Raw genomic sequence first — 21883 nt, forward strand, 5'->3', positions numbered from 1 at the left:
TCAGCAGCCATACCTGCCCTCCTAGGTCCACTCTGTTTCTCGCTCCACCTCATTGCTCCCAAAAAGACTACCTCCTCTGGAACACATGGAACAATCAGGAACGCCTGGAAGATGAGCCTTCTCTTTTAAATAAAGATTTTTATTTATTTCTTTGACTGGGAGAGAGAGCGCACAAGCAGCGGGGGTGGCAGGCAGAGGGAGAAGCAGGATTCCCACTCAGCAAGGAGCCTGATGCAGGGCTCGATCTCAGCACTCTGGGATCATGACCTGAGCCGAAGGCAGATGCTTAACTGACTGAGCCACCAAGGCACCCTAAAGATGAGCCTTTCAATGCATTTTTTCCTTTCAGTAATAGCTGAGAGCATAAGCCCCCAAAAGGGCAGAGTTATTTAGTCACGAGGCAAGAAAGGGTTTCAGATAGCCCCCTGCCTCTATTTTGTATTACTTCTGTCTATAAGGTCAAGAATAAGAAAGGAAAATGGAGGAGGTCTACGTCTATATGCTTGGCCAACTAGTACTGTTATGTTCACCAGGTTTGGGTCCCAGGAAAAGTTCTGGAGCAGGAGTTTCAATTCTTGGAGAAGACACAGCTTCTTGAAGAGTAAATCCAACCAAGCAAAGAAACTGCGAATGCCATAGTTAAATTCTCATAAGTTGGTGTCTCTGGTACTGCCTTTTAATATGGTCACATGACCTATCATCCACACTTTTGAGAATAAAAGGATATATACTGAACGATTACACTGGGAAACCAGATATAAACTGCTCCGTGAAAACTGGCATAAATTATCCAAACCATATGAAATGGTCACTCTCGCTAACTATGTATCAAATTGCACTGCTTTATGATAAATTATAGGTCTAAATGCTTACAATAGACTGAAAGAAAAAAATAAAACAACATAAAAGACAAAGAATGGCAGCATAAAGTTGGAAATGTCATTTAGGACTCTGGAGATGTCCTAGTTTCAAACTCCTAGAAATATTGCCTAATTAATGGCATCCAGTATGTACTAAAATATCTTATGAAAGACACTAATATTCATCCCTATGCAATTTCTGTTTCTTGGTTATGGATGTTACAAAAAGGTCTAGCACATTTGTCATCTCCCTTACAAAATGAAGCTTTTATAATTTCATTCCATGAAATGTTCCTCTTCTTCCTTTTCCCCATGAAAAATATTTCTATGCAGTGTCTATCCCCATACTTGGTCAAAAACAAAGTAATGCGGTGACAAAGAAAACATGAATTAATTTCCTTCTTTAAATGATCACCGTTGGACCCAAACAAAATAAAGACAAAGTATACAACAAAACAGAGAACATAAAGACCTGCGAAGCCTCACGTGGGCCCTTAGTACAGGCTTCAGGCAGGATTTCAACTGGTGTGTGCTTTTCTATTGCATTGTGTTCTCAAGAGCGGAGCCCCCCTCCTTTGGGTGCATTCAGTGGACACAGAGCTCCTTTCCACTGGCCACTCTGCCCACCATCTTGGAGCCCTCAGGTGTCAGCTGGTTCTAGCTGGCTCAGGTGGGGACCAAATCAGGACCAAAGCACTGTAGGCAATGCTGTGCGTATGTGAATGAACCCATACTGTGAGACCATGTGCAACTCACTTTTGGGTTCACCTCAGCAAATGGCTGATGCACAGGAGATATTTTACAGGCCAACCATTTCCTTAAGTGGACACTTACAAACAATGATACAATTCTCCAGTTAGGATGACCTGCCATCCTGCTTTACAAAAGAACAGGTGAAAGCTGGAGGAGGAGATCTTCTTTGTCCCGGATCTGTTAGAACGCCTTCTTTGGTGAAACTGAAGTTGGTTCTAGGTGATCCACTCACCTTTCTTGTAACTGATGCTGATTTGCCTGGCCTCTGCCTGGGACAAAACAGATAGGCCCTCATATAAGGGCTCTGACATCAATCTCAGAGGATTCTGGGTCCTTCTATTTACAAAGCTTTAATGTTCAAGCTCTGAGTACAGAGTCTTAGCTGGTTTTATTTCTTTATTGGTTCCTATTTTCTACCACGTGTGTTCTGCTACAATGTTCTACGGCAGAACAGAGATGTGGTGGAACTCTCTATGGGATGCTTTAAAAAGGCATTTACTGCCTCTCCTCTGGAGGAGGCTCCTTCCAGTTTCTCTTGGTGAGTTCTCTTTGTGTGTACTATTTTTTTGTGTTTTTTTCTCTCTCTCCCTCACAAGCATGCACGTGCACACACACATACCCCCCTGGCAGCAGCCTTTCTCCATAATCATCTGACAGCGTGATAGTCAGAAAGATTCTACAGACAAGTAGCATACAACTGGCCTATTTTCAGAATGACCTAGTGTATTAAAAATACAAACTTGTGGGGCACCAGGGTGGCTCAGTTGGTTCAGCAACTGCCTTCGGCTCAGGTCATGATCCCGGAGTCCTGGGATCAAGTCCCACGTCAGGCTCCCAGCTCCAGCGGGAGTCTGCTTTCTCTCTGACCTCCCCTCTCATGCTCTCTCACTCTCTCTCTCTCTCTCTTTCTCTCTCAAATAAATAAATAAAATCTTAAAAACAAAAACAAAAACAAAAAATTTGTAGGCCCCCTATCTCCCTCCTGAATCAGAAATTCCACAGAGGTGACCCTGGATTCTAGCTTTTACCAAGCTCCTTGGGGCATTCTGATGATCAACTGTATTTGAAAATCAGCTATAAAATACCAGAATTTTCATTGAAGAAGTTAACACTTTTGTAGAAAAAGTCTCTCACACTATGCAGGAATCACTGACTTAAAGTCACTTCCCAAGTTACATTAATGGGAATTTTGCTATCTACTCTATCAAGCCTACCACATGTGGAAAACATTTTCACATTAAAAAGTGCCTAAAATACACTGGACATATTTTTCATAATGTGTCATACTATCAAAAAAAGAATCAGACAATCTTTATAATCTATGATCTAACCATATCCAGGAGGGAACTCTGTTGGTACAAAAGAGCATGAAGTCAACAGAAGTAAAATAAAGAAGTTTCTAGATTAAAACACCTGAAGCCACAATGATTTTGACCCATGAGTATCACATCAGTTCCGTGAGGTAAGGTCAACAACACTGCAGTTCTCACGCCTCCAGACTAAATCATCCTGACAAGCATGACGAACAGTCTGTTCTGGGACAGGGAAGATGAAGAACTGTAAGCTCCCGAGTGGGAGAGGTGCCCCCAGGAAGTCTGAGTCACCCAAAATCAGGAGCTCGGGTCTCCTCCTCCCTTTGCTAAGACTCTGGCTGAGCCCACCGTTAGCCTGAGGCAAGATCAGTGATCTACTGACAACTCCGAATAATCAGATTGGAGAATTTTTTGGCAGATACCCCTCCATTTTTGAAAACGAGAAAAGGCAAAGAAATCGTGAGCTTGACTCTGATCTGTAGTAAAATTCTTGTACATACTGGGGTGGGGGGGGGTAGTTTGGGGTTGCCTGGAAAAGGAAGCGGAAATCATAGAAACCAGCCCTGATCACCAAGAAGAACTTTGTGAATCCTTCCAGCTGTGCCAGCCCAACCTCATTTCACACTTTGATAGGTTATTAGATAAGGAGACAGAGTTTTACACACCTTCAGCAGGAATTTGCGAGAATCTCCCAAAATATCCTTGCATGTTACATAAAGAGATATAGGTTCAATGGCAGTAGTAAAATAGATTGGAAAATGGTTGAATGATCATAACTAAATGCATCTATGTCTTTGGTTACATGTACTCTAGGATATGGTCCTTGGTTCACTCAAGTTCAACAAATGTATCAATGACATGGTAAAAAGACTATAGAAATTCTTGTCAGCACTGAAGGCTGCATTACATAAGGAGGTAGCCAAGTGAGATGAATGGCAGAGTCAAGATCCAAAGTGGTCTCATAAGAATGAAATCCAACTGGATGAAATTGGGGTTAAGTGTAGTTCCAGCAGTTGGTCCTACTGGATCAGCCATGCAGCAAATCAGCAGGAAACATTCATTCTGATGGCAATTAGTATGAAAAGGGACTTGGGGACTTTGCTGGACACCAAATGGAAAATGAGTTACCAATGTGATTAGGCCATCAAAAGAGCTTCATGCTTCATGCTACAAGCTTCATGAATGGCATTTGGGTTTTCAGAATGATAATGGCGGTCATCCGGGAATCCCATCTTCAAAGGGATGTGGATGCTACTTTCTTTTATAGAAAGCTCTCATACTGCTTACCTCTACCAACTCACATATGCTTTGCTCCTGGCTAACTCTTCCTTCAGCTCTCAATGCAGATGGCACAGGAAGTTGTTCCTGACCCCAGGGTTAAGTGAGGCACCCTTTCTCTGGGCATCTGTGGAGTTAACAGCCATCAAATCACTTCTGACACTATCTTGTTCTGTTTTTAAACTATTTCTGCCTCTAGTCTGTGAACAGCTTGCTGTTTTCATCATTATATCCACAGGTTCACAAACGTCTCTTACCAGATGTTCCATAAACTTTTATTGAATGAATGAGTAAGATAGTTCAGAGAGTAATCAGGGCAGTAGAAGAACCCAAAAACATATCACAAACGAAGTGGAAGAAACTAGATGCTTACTTACCTGGGAGAAAAGAAGACACATGGGAGGAACATGGAGACAGTCTTCAATTATGCATAGGTCCAAAGGGGAGTGCCTCAACTTATTCTTTATGGCATCAAGGGTGGAAGTTCCAAGGAGAGCTATTTTACCATAGTTCAGGAAATGACTTCCCAATGGGACTACCATTAATGGCTTAAGTCCCCAAGACAGAAAACAAGTTCACAAGCTATTGGCACATGGTGGCACAGACTGTCTGGATACGTGACAGAAATGCCATAAAGGGATTCAAGCACAGGATGGGAGTTGGAACTAAATGCTAAGATTCCCTACGATCCCATGGTTCTATGATCAAGTCACAGAAATACATTCATCAATAAGTCAGACTATCTTCTTTTGTGGAATCATCCATTAGGGGTAAAAAGTCCATCCAAAAGAAATTGCATTCTTGGAAATATCAGTAAATTGGAAATTCAATTGTCTTTTGCTTTGATGTCATCTATGCTAGGAAACTGGGTAAACTTTTATAAGGAGGATCAAAACTCCAAGCCTATTTCTTTCTCTGTGCAATGAAATACTAGGCTGAATCAAATGATTCTGAATACTCTTCTAGATATATAATCTATTTTATACTGTGCAATACCTTTAATGACCTACCCTAGGAGAAGAAGCTGTTTTTCAGAGGATATCCATTGCACTACATGCATTATAAACTAACTCTCTCAGTGGCCAAATCCACTGAGTTAGAACATCCAGTAATTCAGTGTCAAGATGACTAGATTAATAGCTAGATATTGAATTAGATTAAAAAAAAAATTCTTCCCCACATTAGATCAGATGGACTTCTATGGCCTTGATTACTGTTGAAGGGAGTCCTGCTGTCTGAATTTCCAGAATTACTACTACAAATGATGGGCATTAACGTGCTGCAGTCTCCTTCTGGAGAGAGGCCCACCCCAATCAGGACTCATAAACACTGGAATTTTTTGCCTTGACATTGGAAAGTACAGACCAGGCTTTGGATGTTTTCACTTAACACTGCACTTAGGAAAAAGATCTCAGCTCATCTCTAGCATCAAATCTTCTGACATCAATTGTAGGAGGGGCCATCTTGTCCATGGACACAGTTCCTTTCAGATCAGGGCAACATCACAATCAACTTTGTCAGCACTGATCAATATTTAGCAATCTCTACTCAATGCACATCTTGGCCTGGATTGAATTTTTTTTTTTAACCAAACATATGGGCTGTCTGAGGAAGTGCCTTCTGATGGCCTGGTCTGCTCTCATCAGATAATTACAATATTAGGGAGAGAACGCAGCAGAAGACACAGTAGAGGCCTCTCCATCACAGCCTACAAAAGCTATGAAAGGGCCCACTGGTGTGAGTCTGTGGTTGCATACAGGCACTAAAATAGTTTTTAACTCACTGCAAGTAAAAAATATATTATCTATGTTCTTCCAGTTTTCACTGGCTCAACTATAATCGCGAACTCCAGGGTAAACAGCTCGCATCTATCTTAGGTATTTATCTGATTTTTGATCTTTTTGGAACACATATGACATGAGTAAGTATCAGGCACATTGGGTAAGAACTCATTTCATTCACAATGACCTTATTAAGATACTACTGCCGTTCCCATTTCACAGACGAGGAAAGGAAAGCAAAGTGGATGCTGTGCTGTGTCCCTCTGAGTACCCCTTTAGGACCAAATAACTCATTCCGTAGATGCTAAGGCTCACAGCTGAGTACCTCCCTGAAGAACTGTCCTCAGGGGCGCCTGGCTGGCTCAGTTGGTTAACTGTCTGCCTTTGACTCAGGTGACGAGCCCCGGGTCCTGAGATGGAGCCCCACTTTGGGCTCCCTGTGCAACAGGGTGTCTGTCTCCCGCTCCCTCAGCTCCTTCCTCCCTCCTTGTGCTCATTCTCTCTCTCTCTCTCTCTCTCTCTCTCTCTCTCTCAAACAAATAAAATCTTAAAAAGAAAAAGAGTTGTCCTCAGACAAAAGGACTTTCTTGTGCAAGTCGGTGCCCCTTCTCTAGAGGCAGTACACATTCAGTGACTGTGCAACTGGTGGGACGTACAGAAGACAGACTGAGTCTACTTGACTAATCCAGGACACTGAAAGGCCTTCCCAGCTGCAGAGTTCCTCACTGGCCAGCTGCGACCTCTGTGATAACCGTGTCACATTCAACTCTACCCTGTGCCTGATTCGGCTTCCCCCATCCCCAAGGACATGCTACAGTAAACATCCTACAGCAAACCCTCATTTCAGAGATAACCCAACCCATGCCAGGTGCTTGTCCAAGGTCACACAGCTAATCAGCGGTAAACCCAGGCAATCCGGCTTCAGAATCCATGTCCTTAGCCACAAAGCTAATGCACTTCTTTACAAGGAGGCTTCAGTTAATGTCTGCATCTCACTTAACAGCCTGGAGCAGTACTTCCCAAGTTGAAGGATCACTAATAATCCTCCAGCTATTCTAGATACGCATCAACAAATGTGACCCTGTTCAAGTAAATTCAGTAAATGTCACAAATTCCATCCCCGATGAGATAGTCTCCAGGCATGTTAATATTTCAACACAACTGGTAAGTTATGCAATAAAGAAATCTATTTATATGAAATTTGAAATGTGGTTTCCAACCCAAGCACCTTTTTTATTTTCTTTTTTGTGAAACATCTATTAGTACCAATCTGCTAGTGTCCCTCAAAACTGGTTTGGGAAATGCTAGCCTGGAGAAACCTTCACCATACTTCCAAGGCCTTCTCCCTCCCCTTTTAAAACACTTTGATGTCTGACCGCTTCTGAGAAGCCATCTTAGACAGACTGGACTGAAGTGTTTCTAACAACTTTATCCTTTTCTGTGCAGAACTTTCCATTCTGTCTTAAGAAAGCCCTTTACTTTACATGCATAAGATTATGAGCAACATCTGCACAGTTTGCAAATATGTTATCCTTCTACTCAGTGGCCATTCAGTGGGAGAGGGCTGGCTTCTCAATTCAGCTCTAACACTGAGAATTTAAAAACCTAACTGAAGCTTACTGGGCATCTTTTTTGTCTCTTCTCTGGAGAGGGGACAGGTCTAGATTTTTGAAATGCAGGAGCCCTTCCAATGTTAATTTTATAGGATTCTACTACCTTCTGATTTCCTGCATACTGTAGTGGTTGAGTCGGTGGGTTCTAAAATCATACACACACACACACACACACACACACACACACACACACACAGATTCATTACCCTCTTCACCAGATCTCTGTCTGTGTTCTATATGCCCTTATGATGTGGGAAACAAAGGCAGAAGAGAAATTATTACATTTCCTTACTACCTACAGCCTATTAACAAGTCTTTGAAATAGGCAGAATGACATACCTCTAGGGACTCAACTGCCTCAATGTTGACACTTTGCTAAGGGCAAAAGGCAATCCTAGTCCTAGCTTGACAGCCCCACCCTCCCCACCCCAGGATCCCGTAAACCTACTCTAACATAAAAAAATTCCTTTGGAAATTTCCTTATTCTCTAAACCCTCAAGATAAGTGTTGTCCATCATCCCCCAAGCATATGGCCCACTGATATACATCTGAAGGGTCTCATGACTAAGATTTTATTAGATGGTAATAAAAGACCTTTTCCTCAACAATAGCTAGTCCCCTCCATGTCCCTTGTTTCCAAAATTCCTTAGAGACTTAGGCTCTCCCTAACTGCTCCCAACTTGGAAGTATATAATGGGCCACTCCTCATGACCCCAGTGCAGCTCTTTCTGTCCAGGGGTCCCATCCCTGTGTTTTAATAAAACCACATTTTTGCACCAAAGACATCTTAAGAATTCTTTCTTGGGCATTGGCTTTGAACGCTAATGTCTTTCCTACATCACTGAGACATTTATTTGGCCCTGAAAATATTAGTTTCCTCCTGAGTTAAGTCACATTAGTACATACCACAGAGTTGTCGTGAGGACTGACAGAGGCGGTGGGTGTGAAATGTTACACCTTTTCAAGCACATGTTACACACTCAGCAATACCGGCCATTTTCTTGTCATTGATCCTGATTGTGATCATGGACATGGGACATGGTGGTGATGGTGATGGTCAGGAGAGGAGGTGGCATGACATAAAAAAATAAATAAGAATAAGTACACTGTGCATTTGTCCCAGATTTCAGGTGTGTGGATGACTAAGACCAATCAGCCAAAGTAAGCGAGGAGAGCACAGCCGCCCATAATGCATTAGTAAGTGTGCCTGGGCTTGGGAGGATGCAGACATGTTGCCCAGAAGCCTGGCTAGGCTGTCATACCCCTGCCCAGTCTGCCTTCCACACTCAAGCCTGACTTGAAAACCACACAGGGATGATTACATTATCGTTAAAAAAATGCCACATGTTGAGACTAACTGCGAACCATACATGCTTCAGGTTAAAGAGGAGAAGTGAAACTCAAATAAGGAGCTTTTCAAAAGGACTCAGAAAGATGGCTCTCATAAATAGAAAGATAGTCAGACTTAATGAAGAAAAATAACCGTTCCCATTTCTACTGCGAACCACGCAAGAACAAATGAACAGAAATCACTTGCAGATAAAATTAGATTGACTACACAGAGAAGCATTTGAGCTCTAAGAACTGGTCAGCACCAGCCTGTTTGACAAAGGGATTCACAGTGACCTCTACTCAGATTCACAAATGTCAGGGGGGATACCCATCTGTTTGGATGGTTAAGGGGAAGATTATCTACAGTCACGGGGAAGCAAGCCAAACAATTCTTTGCAATCCCAAGCTTTGATGATGATACAACCATAACATGCTAAATGGTGCTGTTCCCAGCATGGGGCTGCTGACAAGGGAATTTCTCAAGGGACTCCTCGGGCCAGAATTTGCCTTTAAAGGCCCAACTATAAGTCAACCAGGGGCGGGTAGGTATTCAAAGAGCAATAATAACCCTCTCTAATTAGACACAATCTCCTAAGGGAGGCATCCACAGAACAGTGAGACTGGCACTAGTAAATTAAATTTTTAAAATCCTGTCACAATCACTCCCCTGACACGTCCCTTCCTTAGGCCTCACTCTCAGTTATTTTTTATTTATTGTAATTACTTTAGTAATAAGATTTGTTTTCTTGTTATTATATATATTACCGTGCAGAGTAAGAAAAAAAACAATAGCCAAAAAGAGTTATGTTTCTTATTTATCTCCTTGGCCGTTATTGGGCCAGGGGGAGGGGTGGGGAGCAGGGAGAAGCTGTAAATAGAAAAGAAAGTGTTTCCTACAGAGTGAAGATGTATGGGAGCATATTTGCAAGAAGGAAGCAGGGCAATGAAGGAAGAAGGCTAATAATTCAGAAGGGCTAGGTGGCTCAGAGAGATAAATAACTGAGGAAAAGACACCATGGAAGTCGGGCCAGGGAGGGTGGTTCCACATTGCCAAGGCTAATGCGATGCGTTCGACTTTCCTGTTTATAAACTAGGGCCTGCAGGCAGAGGACCCAGAATTGGAGAGCCTGTGGCCCCAGAGGGTTCCCCAGCGCAGCCTGACAGGTGCAATTCCTTCTGGTTCCTGATGGGGCGCACTTTCCTAAAAACCAGGGCTCCCAGGGATAGATGGGAGCGGGGGGCCATAAGGCTGTGATGCCCAGGCTGGGTACACCCCGGTGACTGTCTGCGGGCTGAGAAGACCGGTTCCACCAACCAAAAACACTGCTCATGACAGATACCCTGAAACACTATGTGAGATGTCCTGAAGCTGACTGTAGGCTGGCTTTGAAAAGGCAAGAAGCCAGGCTTTCATCCATTCCAAGGGGACAACTAGATCTGTTTTAAGGGCAAGCATGAGGGGTGCCTGGGTGGTTCAACAGCTTACGCAGCCTACTCTTGGTTTCAGATCAGGTCATGATCTCATGGGTAGTGAGTCTGAGCCCCCCATCCAGGCACACAGGATTCTGAGATCATCTGGGGAGTCTGTTTGAGGATTCACCCCCTCTGCCCTTCCCCGGACTCATACCCACTCTTTCTCTCTCTGGAATAAATATATAAATCTTAAAAAAAGAGTAAGCATGAGGAGGGAAAAAGGCACTGGCTGAATTCTTCCAATTCCAAGCTTTCTCTACCTCTATATATTTTATAAAATTTATTCGGTCCTACACCTCCATAATTTTAAAATCACAATCACAAGGACAAGCAAAGCTTTAGTAAAATATTATATATTTAAAATATATATATTATATTAAGATAAATATTATATATACTACATAGTTCAATAAATTATATATATTATGTATAAAATAAAGAAGTCTTTTTCAACTTTTTCATCTTTGACTTTGTCCCTCCCTCTGCAGAATTTCTATCCCACTGCCATACCTTATCTTGGACTCTTTGAGAAACTGAGAAATGGAAGTAGGAGATCATTAAATCTGTTTGTCTTGACTACTGAGAAGAGCTTTGCATGGCTCACATTGAAATTCAAGCATCAGAATACAACCGGAGGGACTTTTACTTTTGTACTTTCAGTTTCAAGTACTACATATTTGATCATGACACTAATCAAGGGAGGTGCCATGGTTAGGGCTTACTAACCTCTTAGTAAGTTGAAGAAATAAGAGTGCAGAGGTTAAGTGATTTTTTCCAAAGCCACGTGGGTGGAAAGAAGCTAACCCTGACCAAAGCCTGGGCCTTCTGATTGCCCAGGAGGAATCCTTATACTGAATCATGATCACAATCATCCCAGATGAAGCAAAATAAAAGAAAGAGTCAGAAAAACCAGGAAAAGCACAAATTGTTTCCTTTGAGAAAGGCAGTGAGATCTCATTATGACTCTGATAACAAGGGGACTGGATCTCCTCTTGCTTCCCCAAAGCAGAGCACCCCAAGAGTAAATGGCAGAAGGAACAGTACCCACAGTATTAGAGGCGGCGGCGGGGGGCTGGTCAGAGCTGTGTCTCCTATTCTCCAGATAGAGACTCTCATGTGTTTCAGGGAGCATGGAACATACATCACTAAGTACACAGTAGATGTGATGGGAATTGAGAAATAATACACCTGTATTATACCCAAGGGATTGCTTTATAAAGACTTCTAAGTGTATGTTGAAAGAAAGTGTTAGGCAAGGGACACTGGGAAGAGAGAAGTCTGAAGGGGAAATCGAGAAGGAAGAATGGATGTTTGTCTATCTCCCCTCCTGCCTGCATCCCGGTCCCATTTCTTCCTCCAGCGAAGGAATATAGAAACACCAGAGGGCAGACAGAGATCCGAAGCTGCCCAGCCAATGAGGGAGCACAGCATTTAACAAACAAGCACATTCCCCCAAGAGCCTCAGCCCCAACTTGATCAATGATTCTGTAACATTGAATCATTTTTAATTTAATGCTTCTGGGAAGTGAGGGGGGTGGAAACCCATCAACTACAGGCACAGTTGGCAAGGGCTGGGTATTAGCATTTGGTAACATTTATTATTGCTGTTTATGATGGCATAAATTAGGTTTATGCTGATATAATTAATAACCCTAAATTTAGGAATAATAAATAGTAATATTTGTTCAGAACTGCAATGTCTGAGAAAGGCAAATGGAGCACTCAAGCTCCTGACTCCCCTCTGTATGTAGGAATGGGTGTGGGCAAGGAAGCCCTTGGGAAAGCTCTCCCACAACGCCCTGGCCCTAGGGCCATGCATCATTGAACACTATGCAAATGACTTAGCAGCAGGACCTTAAGCATTCCCAGAGCAAATAACTTTCATGTTGATCTCTATGAACAAGTTCATCTGCAAGATTTTGGATGCCACATTTCCCTCTAGAACCAGGACCCTCAGCGATCTCTAGGCCCGCACTGCTCTGTGCTGTATGTCCAGAGCTCTGGACAACTGTGCCAAATGCCATGCTCTTCATGGATCCCTCTACCCCCTTCCACATCCTAGAAGGAAAATCTTGGATGTCGCACAAAATCCCAGTAGACCATGATTTCAGAATTACTGACAGATTTGCAAGGAAAGAATTCTGCAACTTCAAAAAAAAAAAAAAAAAACCTTAAATGTGTAACTTCATTTTATAAAGTTGTAAAATAAATTGGTGAGATTAAAATATTCCTATAAATGTTCCTTTCTGTATCTAGGAGAATATCTTTTTTTATTTTTTTAAAGATTTTATTTATTTATTTGACAGAGATAGTGAGAAAGGGAAGGTAAGCCGGGGGAGTGAGGGAGGGAGAAACAGGCTTCCTGTTGAGTAGGGAGCCCAATGCAGGGCTAGATCCCAGGACCCCGGGGGTCATGATCTGAGCTGAAGACAGTTAATCACTGAACCACCCAGGTGCCCCTCCAGGAGAATATCTTAGCATCCAAAATGGACTGAGACCTCCCTGTTTCTAGTGAAGTCAGGAAGTAAACGGCAAAAATTATAGTTCCTCAGACCAAATAATCCCCTCCAGATCAAAATAACATTTTCCCCTGTTTTCAAATATAAGGAAAGTAAAGCAAAGAGAAAGAGATTAAATGCCCTTTGCCCATCTCTCCCCAGAGATCCTTTACACAGAGACATACAAACCTGCTAGAACCAGACCCACACTGATATTTCCATCCCAACTGCCAACCATGTCCAGAACATTTTAATTTTCCTAAACACAAATAGAGCCAAAATAGCCAACCACTGGTAATTCTGCTCTGTTACAAGCAGCGCAAACTGGCAAAATGGTCTAAATTTGAAAAGTACATGACTGCAAGTTTTCGTTCCTCTGTCAGCTCCCAGGAAGGGCCGTGGGGCTCCACAGTAAGACAGTGGATGACTAGCACAGGCTAAGCTTTACTTGCTCAGAAATATGATCTCTGGCTAGCAAACATTCCACCACGGGAGATTCCACGGCAGAAACTTCACATTCCCCTGGCCTAGCTGGAGGGAGAATTTGGAGCTGAAACTCTCGAATCAGAGTTTTAAGGAGAGTAATACGCTCACATCCCCTCCTGGCATGTCATCATGACCACCAGCATCATTTGGACAGACCACAGGGACTCCGTCACTCAGCTTCCCAGACACCACACAACATGGAGAACTTTGTCCTGACACCCTCTTTAGCTTGTGGCCATCCAAGCCCTCAGAGAAGGGGACACAGGTGCTGAGGAAGAGAGACAGTCAGACCTACTGTGAGGGTGCCCATGGGACAGCTAGTGTCCGTCTGCCTTTACTGGTCCCCCTGCTTTTCTCCACCCTTACTTCTCTCCTGGACCAAGGATCCCTGCTCTACTGCCCTCGCTTTGCAGGAAACACTGCAGAACTCAGCCACAGGCACATGGAAAAATCAATGTTTTGGAACCCAAATATGAACAGTGAGTCCATAAAGGAATGAGTCACTCCCCCCTAAGGGTATAAACCCTCCCAGCTTGGGAGGGTCCAGAGGCCCCATATTTATTAAATCCTAGGCTTTTGGAGACTGCCTGGACAATCAACCAGGCTCCCCAATGTGTGCTCAGTTGTTGTTCAAGACACTGAATGATGATTAAGACAAAGAGAAGAAAAGAAGACCAAGTAATTTTGGCGCCCACAGCTTCAACAGGAACCACCCCTCAAAGGGGTAGGATACAAATCCCCCCTTGAAATCTAGCCTATAATAAAACATTATGGGCAGTACACCAGTACTTCAGTACTAATATCTAACTAAATATATATCCAACAGTTCATTTCTCACAGAACTGGCTCAAAACTTTTTAGAGCCCTTGCTCTGGTCTACAATGAGCTATGTGAAGTCCACACTTTAAAACACTTTAGCAAGGTGAGGTGCACCCCAGGTTAGATTTAACAAACATCTCTGAGGCACTTCTACCTCCCAGACTCTATGCTAAAAACACTCAAGAGGTAAATTGCCCAGATGACTGCCTGGAACCATGGTCATGAGCGGAGCTCACAGCCAAGTGGGAAGAACACAAACTTTGCAACCAGGCCAACCTGAATTTAATCCCGGACTCTGAAACATCAGATACATTGTTGACCTTGTGTATGTCATCTCATCTTTTGCCTCAGTGTTCTCTTCACCTGCAAAGTGGGAGTAATTTTTTTCATAAGTATAAAAATTAAAATCATATTTTAATCTTATCAGATTGACCCCCCCAAATTAAAAGGATTGATACAATGCAGTATTGACAAGGGTATGGGGACCAGGCACTTTCACCCATTGGTGGTAGGAATCTGTATCTACACATTCTTCTAAATAATCTGGTAATACTGTCTCAGATATAAAATATGCATAGCATCAACTCAACAGACTTCTTTGAGAATTTATCTTAAGAAAACAGCCAGAGGAATTCACCAAGAGAATAACAAGAATATTCCCGTCTCCTGTTTATAATGGAGAATTGTTTAAATTAATTATGTCAATACTATGACATGGCCATTTTAAAAACTAATAATGCTATTTGTATTCTTTGCCACAGGAAGATGTTGTTCGTTTATAAACTCTACTAGAAAATATATGATCTTACTTAAGACAGATAGAAATATATTTAAAGAAATAGCTGACGTTCCCGGAGTTGTCAGCTTACAAAAAAATGGCTAATGAATGTTCTCCAACTTGACAATAGCATTTACGTCTGGACAGCCTGATTCGGGAAGGGTCTCCATGTTACCAAACCCTAGAAGCGCTATGTAATTACCATAGATTATAATGTGAACAATGTTCCTTGGAGTCATGCAATGCAGCAGCCCTGAGTTTGGGTGCTTTTTAATTTCTTCCCTCAGCTTCTTCTCTAGGCTGGAATTTTCTACAGTAATGATGCCTCCCCCCCCCCCATTGGAAACCATAAATGAAACCATTTTATTTTTTGAAAACAAAGAAGTCACATGTAGACAGTAATCAGCCCGAGGCTAGGGCATGTCGGGAGCTCAGCTAATGGGTGCTTTGTGCTCGCTTCTCACCAACCACCTCTGAGCTCTCTGGCCTGTCACAGGGTAGCTAAAACTGCAAATTAAATTGCTCAGACTCCCTTGCCAGTCGGCCGCCTGGTAGGTTCTGCCAACAGCAGGCAACTTGAGGGAGGGAAGAAGGCAGAGAAAGAAAGCAAAGGACACCGTTTCTGCTTTCCAGTTCCAGTTAATGAGACCAGAGCAGCAGTGGGCATCTGGTTCAAGCCCTGCCTCTTAGGCTGTGAGACGCCCTCACAAGTGACAGCAGGGGGCAGATACGTCACCTTGGCATTCAGATACAGGTCACTCCACACTCTTCCACCCTCTCATCTGTGTCCCCTGGGCCACTGAGGCCCTGGCCAGGTCAGACCCCTTTCTCAGCGTTTGAAATACCAAACTCTACATAGCGTACCCCTGGCCCCTGGGTTCCGGTCCCTCCATCACTTCCCCCTCCTTCCCTCACCCTGGTAGGTGGGACCTGCCTCTGTAATTATCAGTCTCTTGGCTTCTTTGGCATCCCTTTTTGAACTTTTAGACATCTGCCACCAGTGTGAACCAAATCTCATCTTTAGAAACATCTGCCCTCTTGCTGCATTGTGGATCATTTTTATAATTAAAAAAAATTAAGCTATCTTTTTTGATGTTCTAATTTTTCTGAGCGTAACTCTGAAAACATAACTATTATATTTCTTCTTCACTGTTCCCTTAGGAATTTCTTCTCTAAGCATGATGGCCACTTATCCCCACCCCCAGTCTTGGGCATAGGTACTTTCTTTCAGTCTCCGTAGTGCAGCTGAAACAAGACGGAAAGGCTGATTAACACTTTACTAAATCATGGAACAGAAGAGACTACTCACAGGAAATTTGGAACTGATTATTGGTGTAGCTGTTTTCATTCTTAAGTAGCCACTTAAGGGATTGATTGCTTCTTCTGGCTTCCTCCAAATGGTACATGCCATCTTTCCTCTATGACCTCTGGTTGAGACCAGAGTTTCTCCAATTGCAAGCCCAGGGGAATTATCTATTTTTCTTAAAGACCCATTTTTCAGGCATCTTTTCTTGCTCCAGGACCTGCTTCTTTTGGGGATGCTTGACAACAGGGAAAAGCAAGGCAGTCAATGACGGTACTGCTCCCTCTGACAGGGACGTTCACGGACACACTAACACAATGTATCACAGCACAAAGAGCAAGGTTGCCTTGATACACCGTGATCTGAAGACCCGGCACACAAACCTCGAGGCCACTCATGTGATCACCTGCAGATGGGGAGGTAACCCAAGCAACATCCCATGTGGGATTTCTTACCAGTCTGTTATCAGGGAGCTCAGAGCATATCTTCCATTCTTACTTGTGCAAATTGAAAAAGATAATAATAATAAAATTACGTACTTCCTATGGCCCATTTGTTTTTTCAAATGTAACTGCTCCATGAGATCCAAAGTCTGAGAAGCAACCACTGCTCTATGCTATTACATTGAAAAGGTGAAATACATTAAAAAGTGAGAGTTGTGGGGCGCCTGGGTGGCTCAGCGGGTTAAAGCCTCTGCCTTTGGCTCGGGTCATGATCTCAGGGTCCTGGGATCAAGCCCCACATCAGGCTCTCTGCTCAGTAGGGAGCCTGCTTCCCTTCCTCTCTCTGCCTGCCTCTCTGCCTGCCTGTGATCTCTGTCTGTCAAATAAATAAATAAAATCTTTAAAAAAAAAAAAAAGTGAGAGTTGAGGTCATATCAGAGGGAAGCCCTAAGCATATCAGAACAGGAGGGAATGGACATGGCCCTGCCCAAGCTGAAGTCCCCCCAAGAAGGATAATCATCAGCTTGGGATCCTGAAGACTCAGCTGAATTAAAATATACTATGGAGTGGGCAGGGGAATGCAAGTTCCATGACAAAAAAACAAAAAACAAAAAAAAAACTCAAAATTAGCTGGGTGTTGCCTATAGCCAAAAACTGGCAGCAACAGGAAAGGGCATATTCTCCAATGGAGAAGGCTGGCAGGACAAGGCAGCATCAAGGCCAAAGCCAAGCTGGAAATTCAGATCCCATGAAGGAAAACTGAGAATGAACCGATTCATTCATCCCAGGCCCAAATTACAGAGCTGTGTGTTGGTTTGTCCCAGGCACGCTGGATAAGAAGGTCCAAGCCTACAAGACTAATTTCAGAGATCACCTGATGGTGGCTGTGAGCAGCGCTGAAGCTCTATTTGCATCTCCAGCCAAGGGTGGGAAGGGCTGGTAGACCAAAATGCACATGGGCTTTGGAGCTAGACAGAGTGGGTTCAAATCCCAGCTCTGTCACAAGCCAGCCACATAACCTTGGGCACAGGTGTGTTTATGTGCATGTAGTTCAATTATCCAGACAATTTCTCATGCCATTTCTGCTTCGAACTAACTTTCTAATCTGAGTAACTCATTTTTACCTCTCTGATTTCAGTTTCCTTAACATTTGAAGGACCGGGACTAACTGATACACATGAACCCTCCTAGCTAGAACATTTTTTTTTTAAAATTCTAATGCCCTTAAATCCTTACAGAAAAGTGGTATAGCACAGACAGAAGTTCTGGTCTGCTTCTGTAACATGAGCTTTTTAAATTGGACCCACGATTTCACCCCTGTGTCCTCAAGATTTTGTATCTAGGTATTAGATAGAAGACCTGCATTTTGGGGCCATAGGTACAATTACATAAGAAAATCTATATAAAAACAAACTAACAAACAGGTTTTCTCTCTTGGCCAATAAAAGGTGCTGAATTTTTTTTTTTTTTTTTTTTTTTTTTTTTAGATAAAGTCTGTGAGTTCTCTTATTGTAGTAAAATAAAGCCTTTACAACCCACAGTGGAGTAAAGGAATATTGGCACTAACTTTAAATGGTCCCAGATAGTTTAAATTGTCAAGATTTTTTATCTGATTTTTACAGTTTCATTTGTTTCCCCTAGAGCATTCAGCTATTACTTCTTAATACCTTGGTGTGTTTACTCAGAGTATGTCCTCTGCTCTTTATTGTTGCTTCGCTCCACGATGGCCTTGGAAGAAGAAAATCAAGTTTGTAGAGTCGTATGTATCCTAAGAATCAATATACCCCGATTCTCCTGTGAATAAAACGTTGGGCGTGTGTTGACTTCATAAAAATTATTTTGTCACTACATTCTACCAAACAACAAAAGTCTAAAAATTGGAAGCCATGCTAGATCTCTTCAACCCCTTCCCTTACATGCCATGCCAACCTTTCGCATGTTCTGCAATCACCTTTCTCCCCACTTCACACCCTGAACAAGCCACCATTGTCACTTCCACCCTGACCCAGTTTGTTGACCCCTTGGTTCTTATCCCAGGCAGCAAAGAATGACAAGAGTCAATGATCCTCCTGGATTCCTTAGAACTCAGCCCAATTCCATATAAACGACCAGGCCAGCAAGATGGTAGATTGTTTCTTTGGGAACCCATCTTTATAGTTTGTTTTCCTGTTATAGACATGTGTTGCTAAGAGATCTTGGCTTGGCAAGACCCACTAAATTTTTGCTAGAAAATCCTGGCTTTGTTTCTCTGACCACTATTATCAAAACCTCTCAACCATCCTCAGAGGCTCTATTACCATCACCACAAAAGGAAACTATTCTACTTTTACACATTCTTGCAAACCCCATGGGGGCCCATGAAGTTTTTTGAAAGAAGAGTACAGTCTAGTAAGTTAAGTACCATGCTTGGGTTTAGGCTCTCCAGTCCTTATGCAAAGTTTGCTTCTCTGCCATTCAGACCACACACAAGGCAGTTCAGTTACCTTTAAGAAGCCTAGTAGTAAAAATGCATCCGAAGAAAATCAGCGAACTGATCTTCATCAGAAACAGTATCACATAAGCAACATTTAGGTAAACTACATTAAACTCAGAGTGGACTTCCCGTGGGGAAGTTAAGGCATGTAAAAGGGGGATTCGATTTTCTCTGTGGGGCACCCCAAGGTAAGACTACATAAAATGTTTGAAGTTCACAGGGCAAAGATCAGAGCACAGAGAAAAACAAATCCATCCAGTTACGTACAACGGAATGGTCATGCCCTGAAATGGAATGTCAGTCAGAGAGAAAGTTCAAGTACAAGTTAGATGAGCCACACATCTGGTAGACTCTAAGAAGGGTTCATGAGCTGAGACTTTTAAGGCTTTAACTGTGAGCTGCTGTGTGTCCATTGTAGTCTCGTGTCTTTTGAAATTGGTGTGCTGTGACCTGTGGATTTCTGATCAGTACAATAACACTATGGTTTCCAAGTCCCTTTCAGCCAAAATTGTTTGAGTGATCCAAATAATCTATGATGTGCCTTGAGCTCCATGATGAAAGATGCAATATTAAAAAAAAAGGGTAATTTTAGTCATAATAAATAATGGTAATGATGATGAATGGCAGTGTCATGGAGAAGGAGCTGGCCTGCCACTAGGGAGTCCAAAACAACCAGCTGTGAGCTGAAAATGACTGTGTCCAGGCCAGGAGGATGCTCTGTGACTGAGACCACATTAACCTTTCAACCAAAGACCCGGACCAAGCCCCTGATATCTAGGTGTGACCAGTTGTAATGGAAAAAACTACAATATTTATCCTTGAGCCTGAATTTGCCGTGGGCTTAAGAGACATTTTCCCAGACAGGTCAATAGGGAGCATGTTCCCTTACTCTTCCAACAGAAGAGAAAACTGAGTCGATCGGGGGAAGAGCCAGATTACACACAGGAGTTATGACTCTAAACCTAGTACGCTTTCCATTTTCTACCAGTCCCCGGACAATTCAATGGAAAGAAAGACTTCAGAAAACAGCCAACTTGGATGAGAACAATCTGAAACGGGATCCTGTCCCTCAAGATGGTTGCAGAGCTGTTTTCCATCCATTTAGGCTGACAGAGCTTGCTAGTGAAATCCTGGGCACCTCAAGCAGGCAGGAGTCACTGGTTAATGTCCTAGACCTGATCTCCAGAGCCAACAGCACATGGCGGGGGCCCACCGAGTTCCACTGGACCAGGAGGGGAGGGAACACCGCTCTAGAGCCTTGTCCAACTGGACGTCTCAGAGGGCTAATATGCTGCCAGAGGCTTAATTAATGCTCCTGACTGAGGGGCCTGGCCCCCTACTCCTCCCATGTGCTTAAAGACCAACCAGTGGCCACTGGCAAAGACAAAGTACCCTACTCTCTACCCATCAAGAACCTCTACCAAAAACGAGGAGACTTGCTAGAACACACGAATCCTTTACTTCTTTGCCTTTTTTATTCTTTTGCTGTATATACTGAAATTTTATTTTTAAAGTCTATAGCTTTGACTTGCTTGCATGTTGGCATAGTTTAGCATATTTTATCATTTGGAATGTACCCGGCTCCTCTTTTTCTATTTTATCATGATACTTTACATTTCTAAATTTTTTAACTGATCAGGATTCTTTTTTGTGCTTATCCTTTGAAGCAAGTCTATTCTCAGCTGTTTGACGTGTATTTCGTTTTTTTCCTTAAAGAAATTAATTACTATTTTATCTTTCTTAAAAGGGTCTCTTGTTCAGTTGGAGCCATTTTAAATTTTATCTCTGAAATTTTTGTTTTCTTTTTTATATTTTTTAGCAGTTCTCATTTTATCTCGTTTCACCTTTTGCTATTGCCCTCATTTCTTCATCTTCTAAACTTGTGCTTTGCTTCTTTAATACTGACATTTTAAATTGTAAATTCTTTCCCATGAATAGCCTCTGAAATTTTTCTTTCATTTTTTAATGCATCTTACGTTCTATTTTGATACCACGTCTATTCCCCTAGTGAGAAGACTCCTCGAGGACCACAGGAAGAGGCTCGAGTCTCTTTCCACAGGGTTTGAGAATTTGTGAAAGTTAATCCTACCAGCTCCATCCACCAGCCACATCACCTCGGGGACCTGCTCTGGTTCTGCGCTTTGGCTCATAGCTTCTAGAAATGCTGACTTCTTCCAACAGACCTCCTCAGACATTGGACTTCCTCATTCCCTTCTGTGTTCTAAAGGCGTGTGGGAACGCAGTTGGGAGAAGCACACCCCCCCCTTCCACCTCTCCCTCAACCAGCCCTGACCCTCCAGCCATTCCATGTCAGCCATCCCATTTGGATACGATGACACCCTTCTTAGCACTGTATCCAGAACCCAATAAAATACAACTCAGAATAAAGAAGCCCCTGCAGTAAATATTAGTAAGGAAATAAAAGCACTGGTCTTAACTGTAAAGAAATCAGAATTTGAGCTCTGACTTTGTCACTAACCCACCATATGACCTGGGCAAATCACTTGATTACGATGGACACTGATATTCTCCTCTAAAAAAAGGAAAAGACTATTACACCAGATTATTTCTAAGGACCCCTCTGGAGTTAAATGGCCTATGAATTTATGCCCTTGAATTCAAAGCAAAACAAAACAAAGCAATACAAAAACAAAAACCTGACATGACCTCAGGGTGTTTG

At 42.7% G+C, this 21883-nt stretch overlaps 1 protein-coding gene across 6 annotated transcripts in view; it reads right to left on the reverse strand.

Moving 5' to 3' along the window:
• AGBL1 (AGBL carboxypeptidase 1) overlaps positions 1–21883 on the reverse strand; it is a 733956-nt gene that overhangs the window by 423436 nt on the left and 288637 nt on the right. The window lies entirely within an intron of this gene.

The sequence above is a fragment of the Lutra lutra genome, chromosome 7 (genome assembly GCF_902655055.1).
Source record: "Lutra lutra chromosome 7, mLutLut1.2, whole genome shotgun sequence".
In the NCBI taxonomy this organism is placed as follows: domain Eukaryota; kingdom Metazoa; phylum Chordata; class Mammalia; order Carnivora; family Mustelidae; genus Lutra; species Lutra lutra.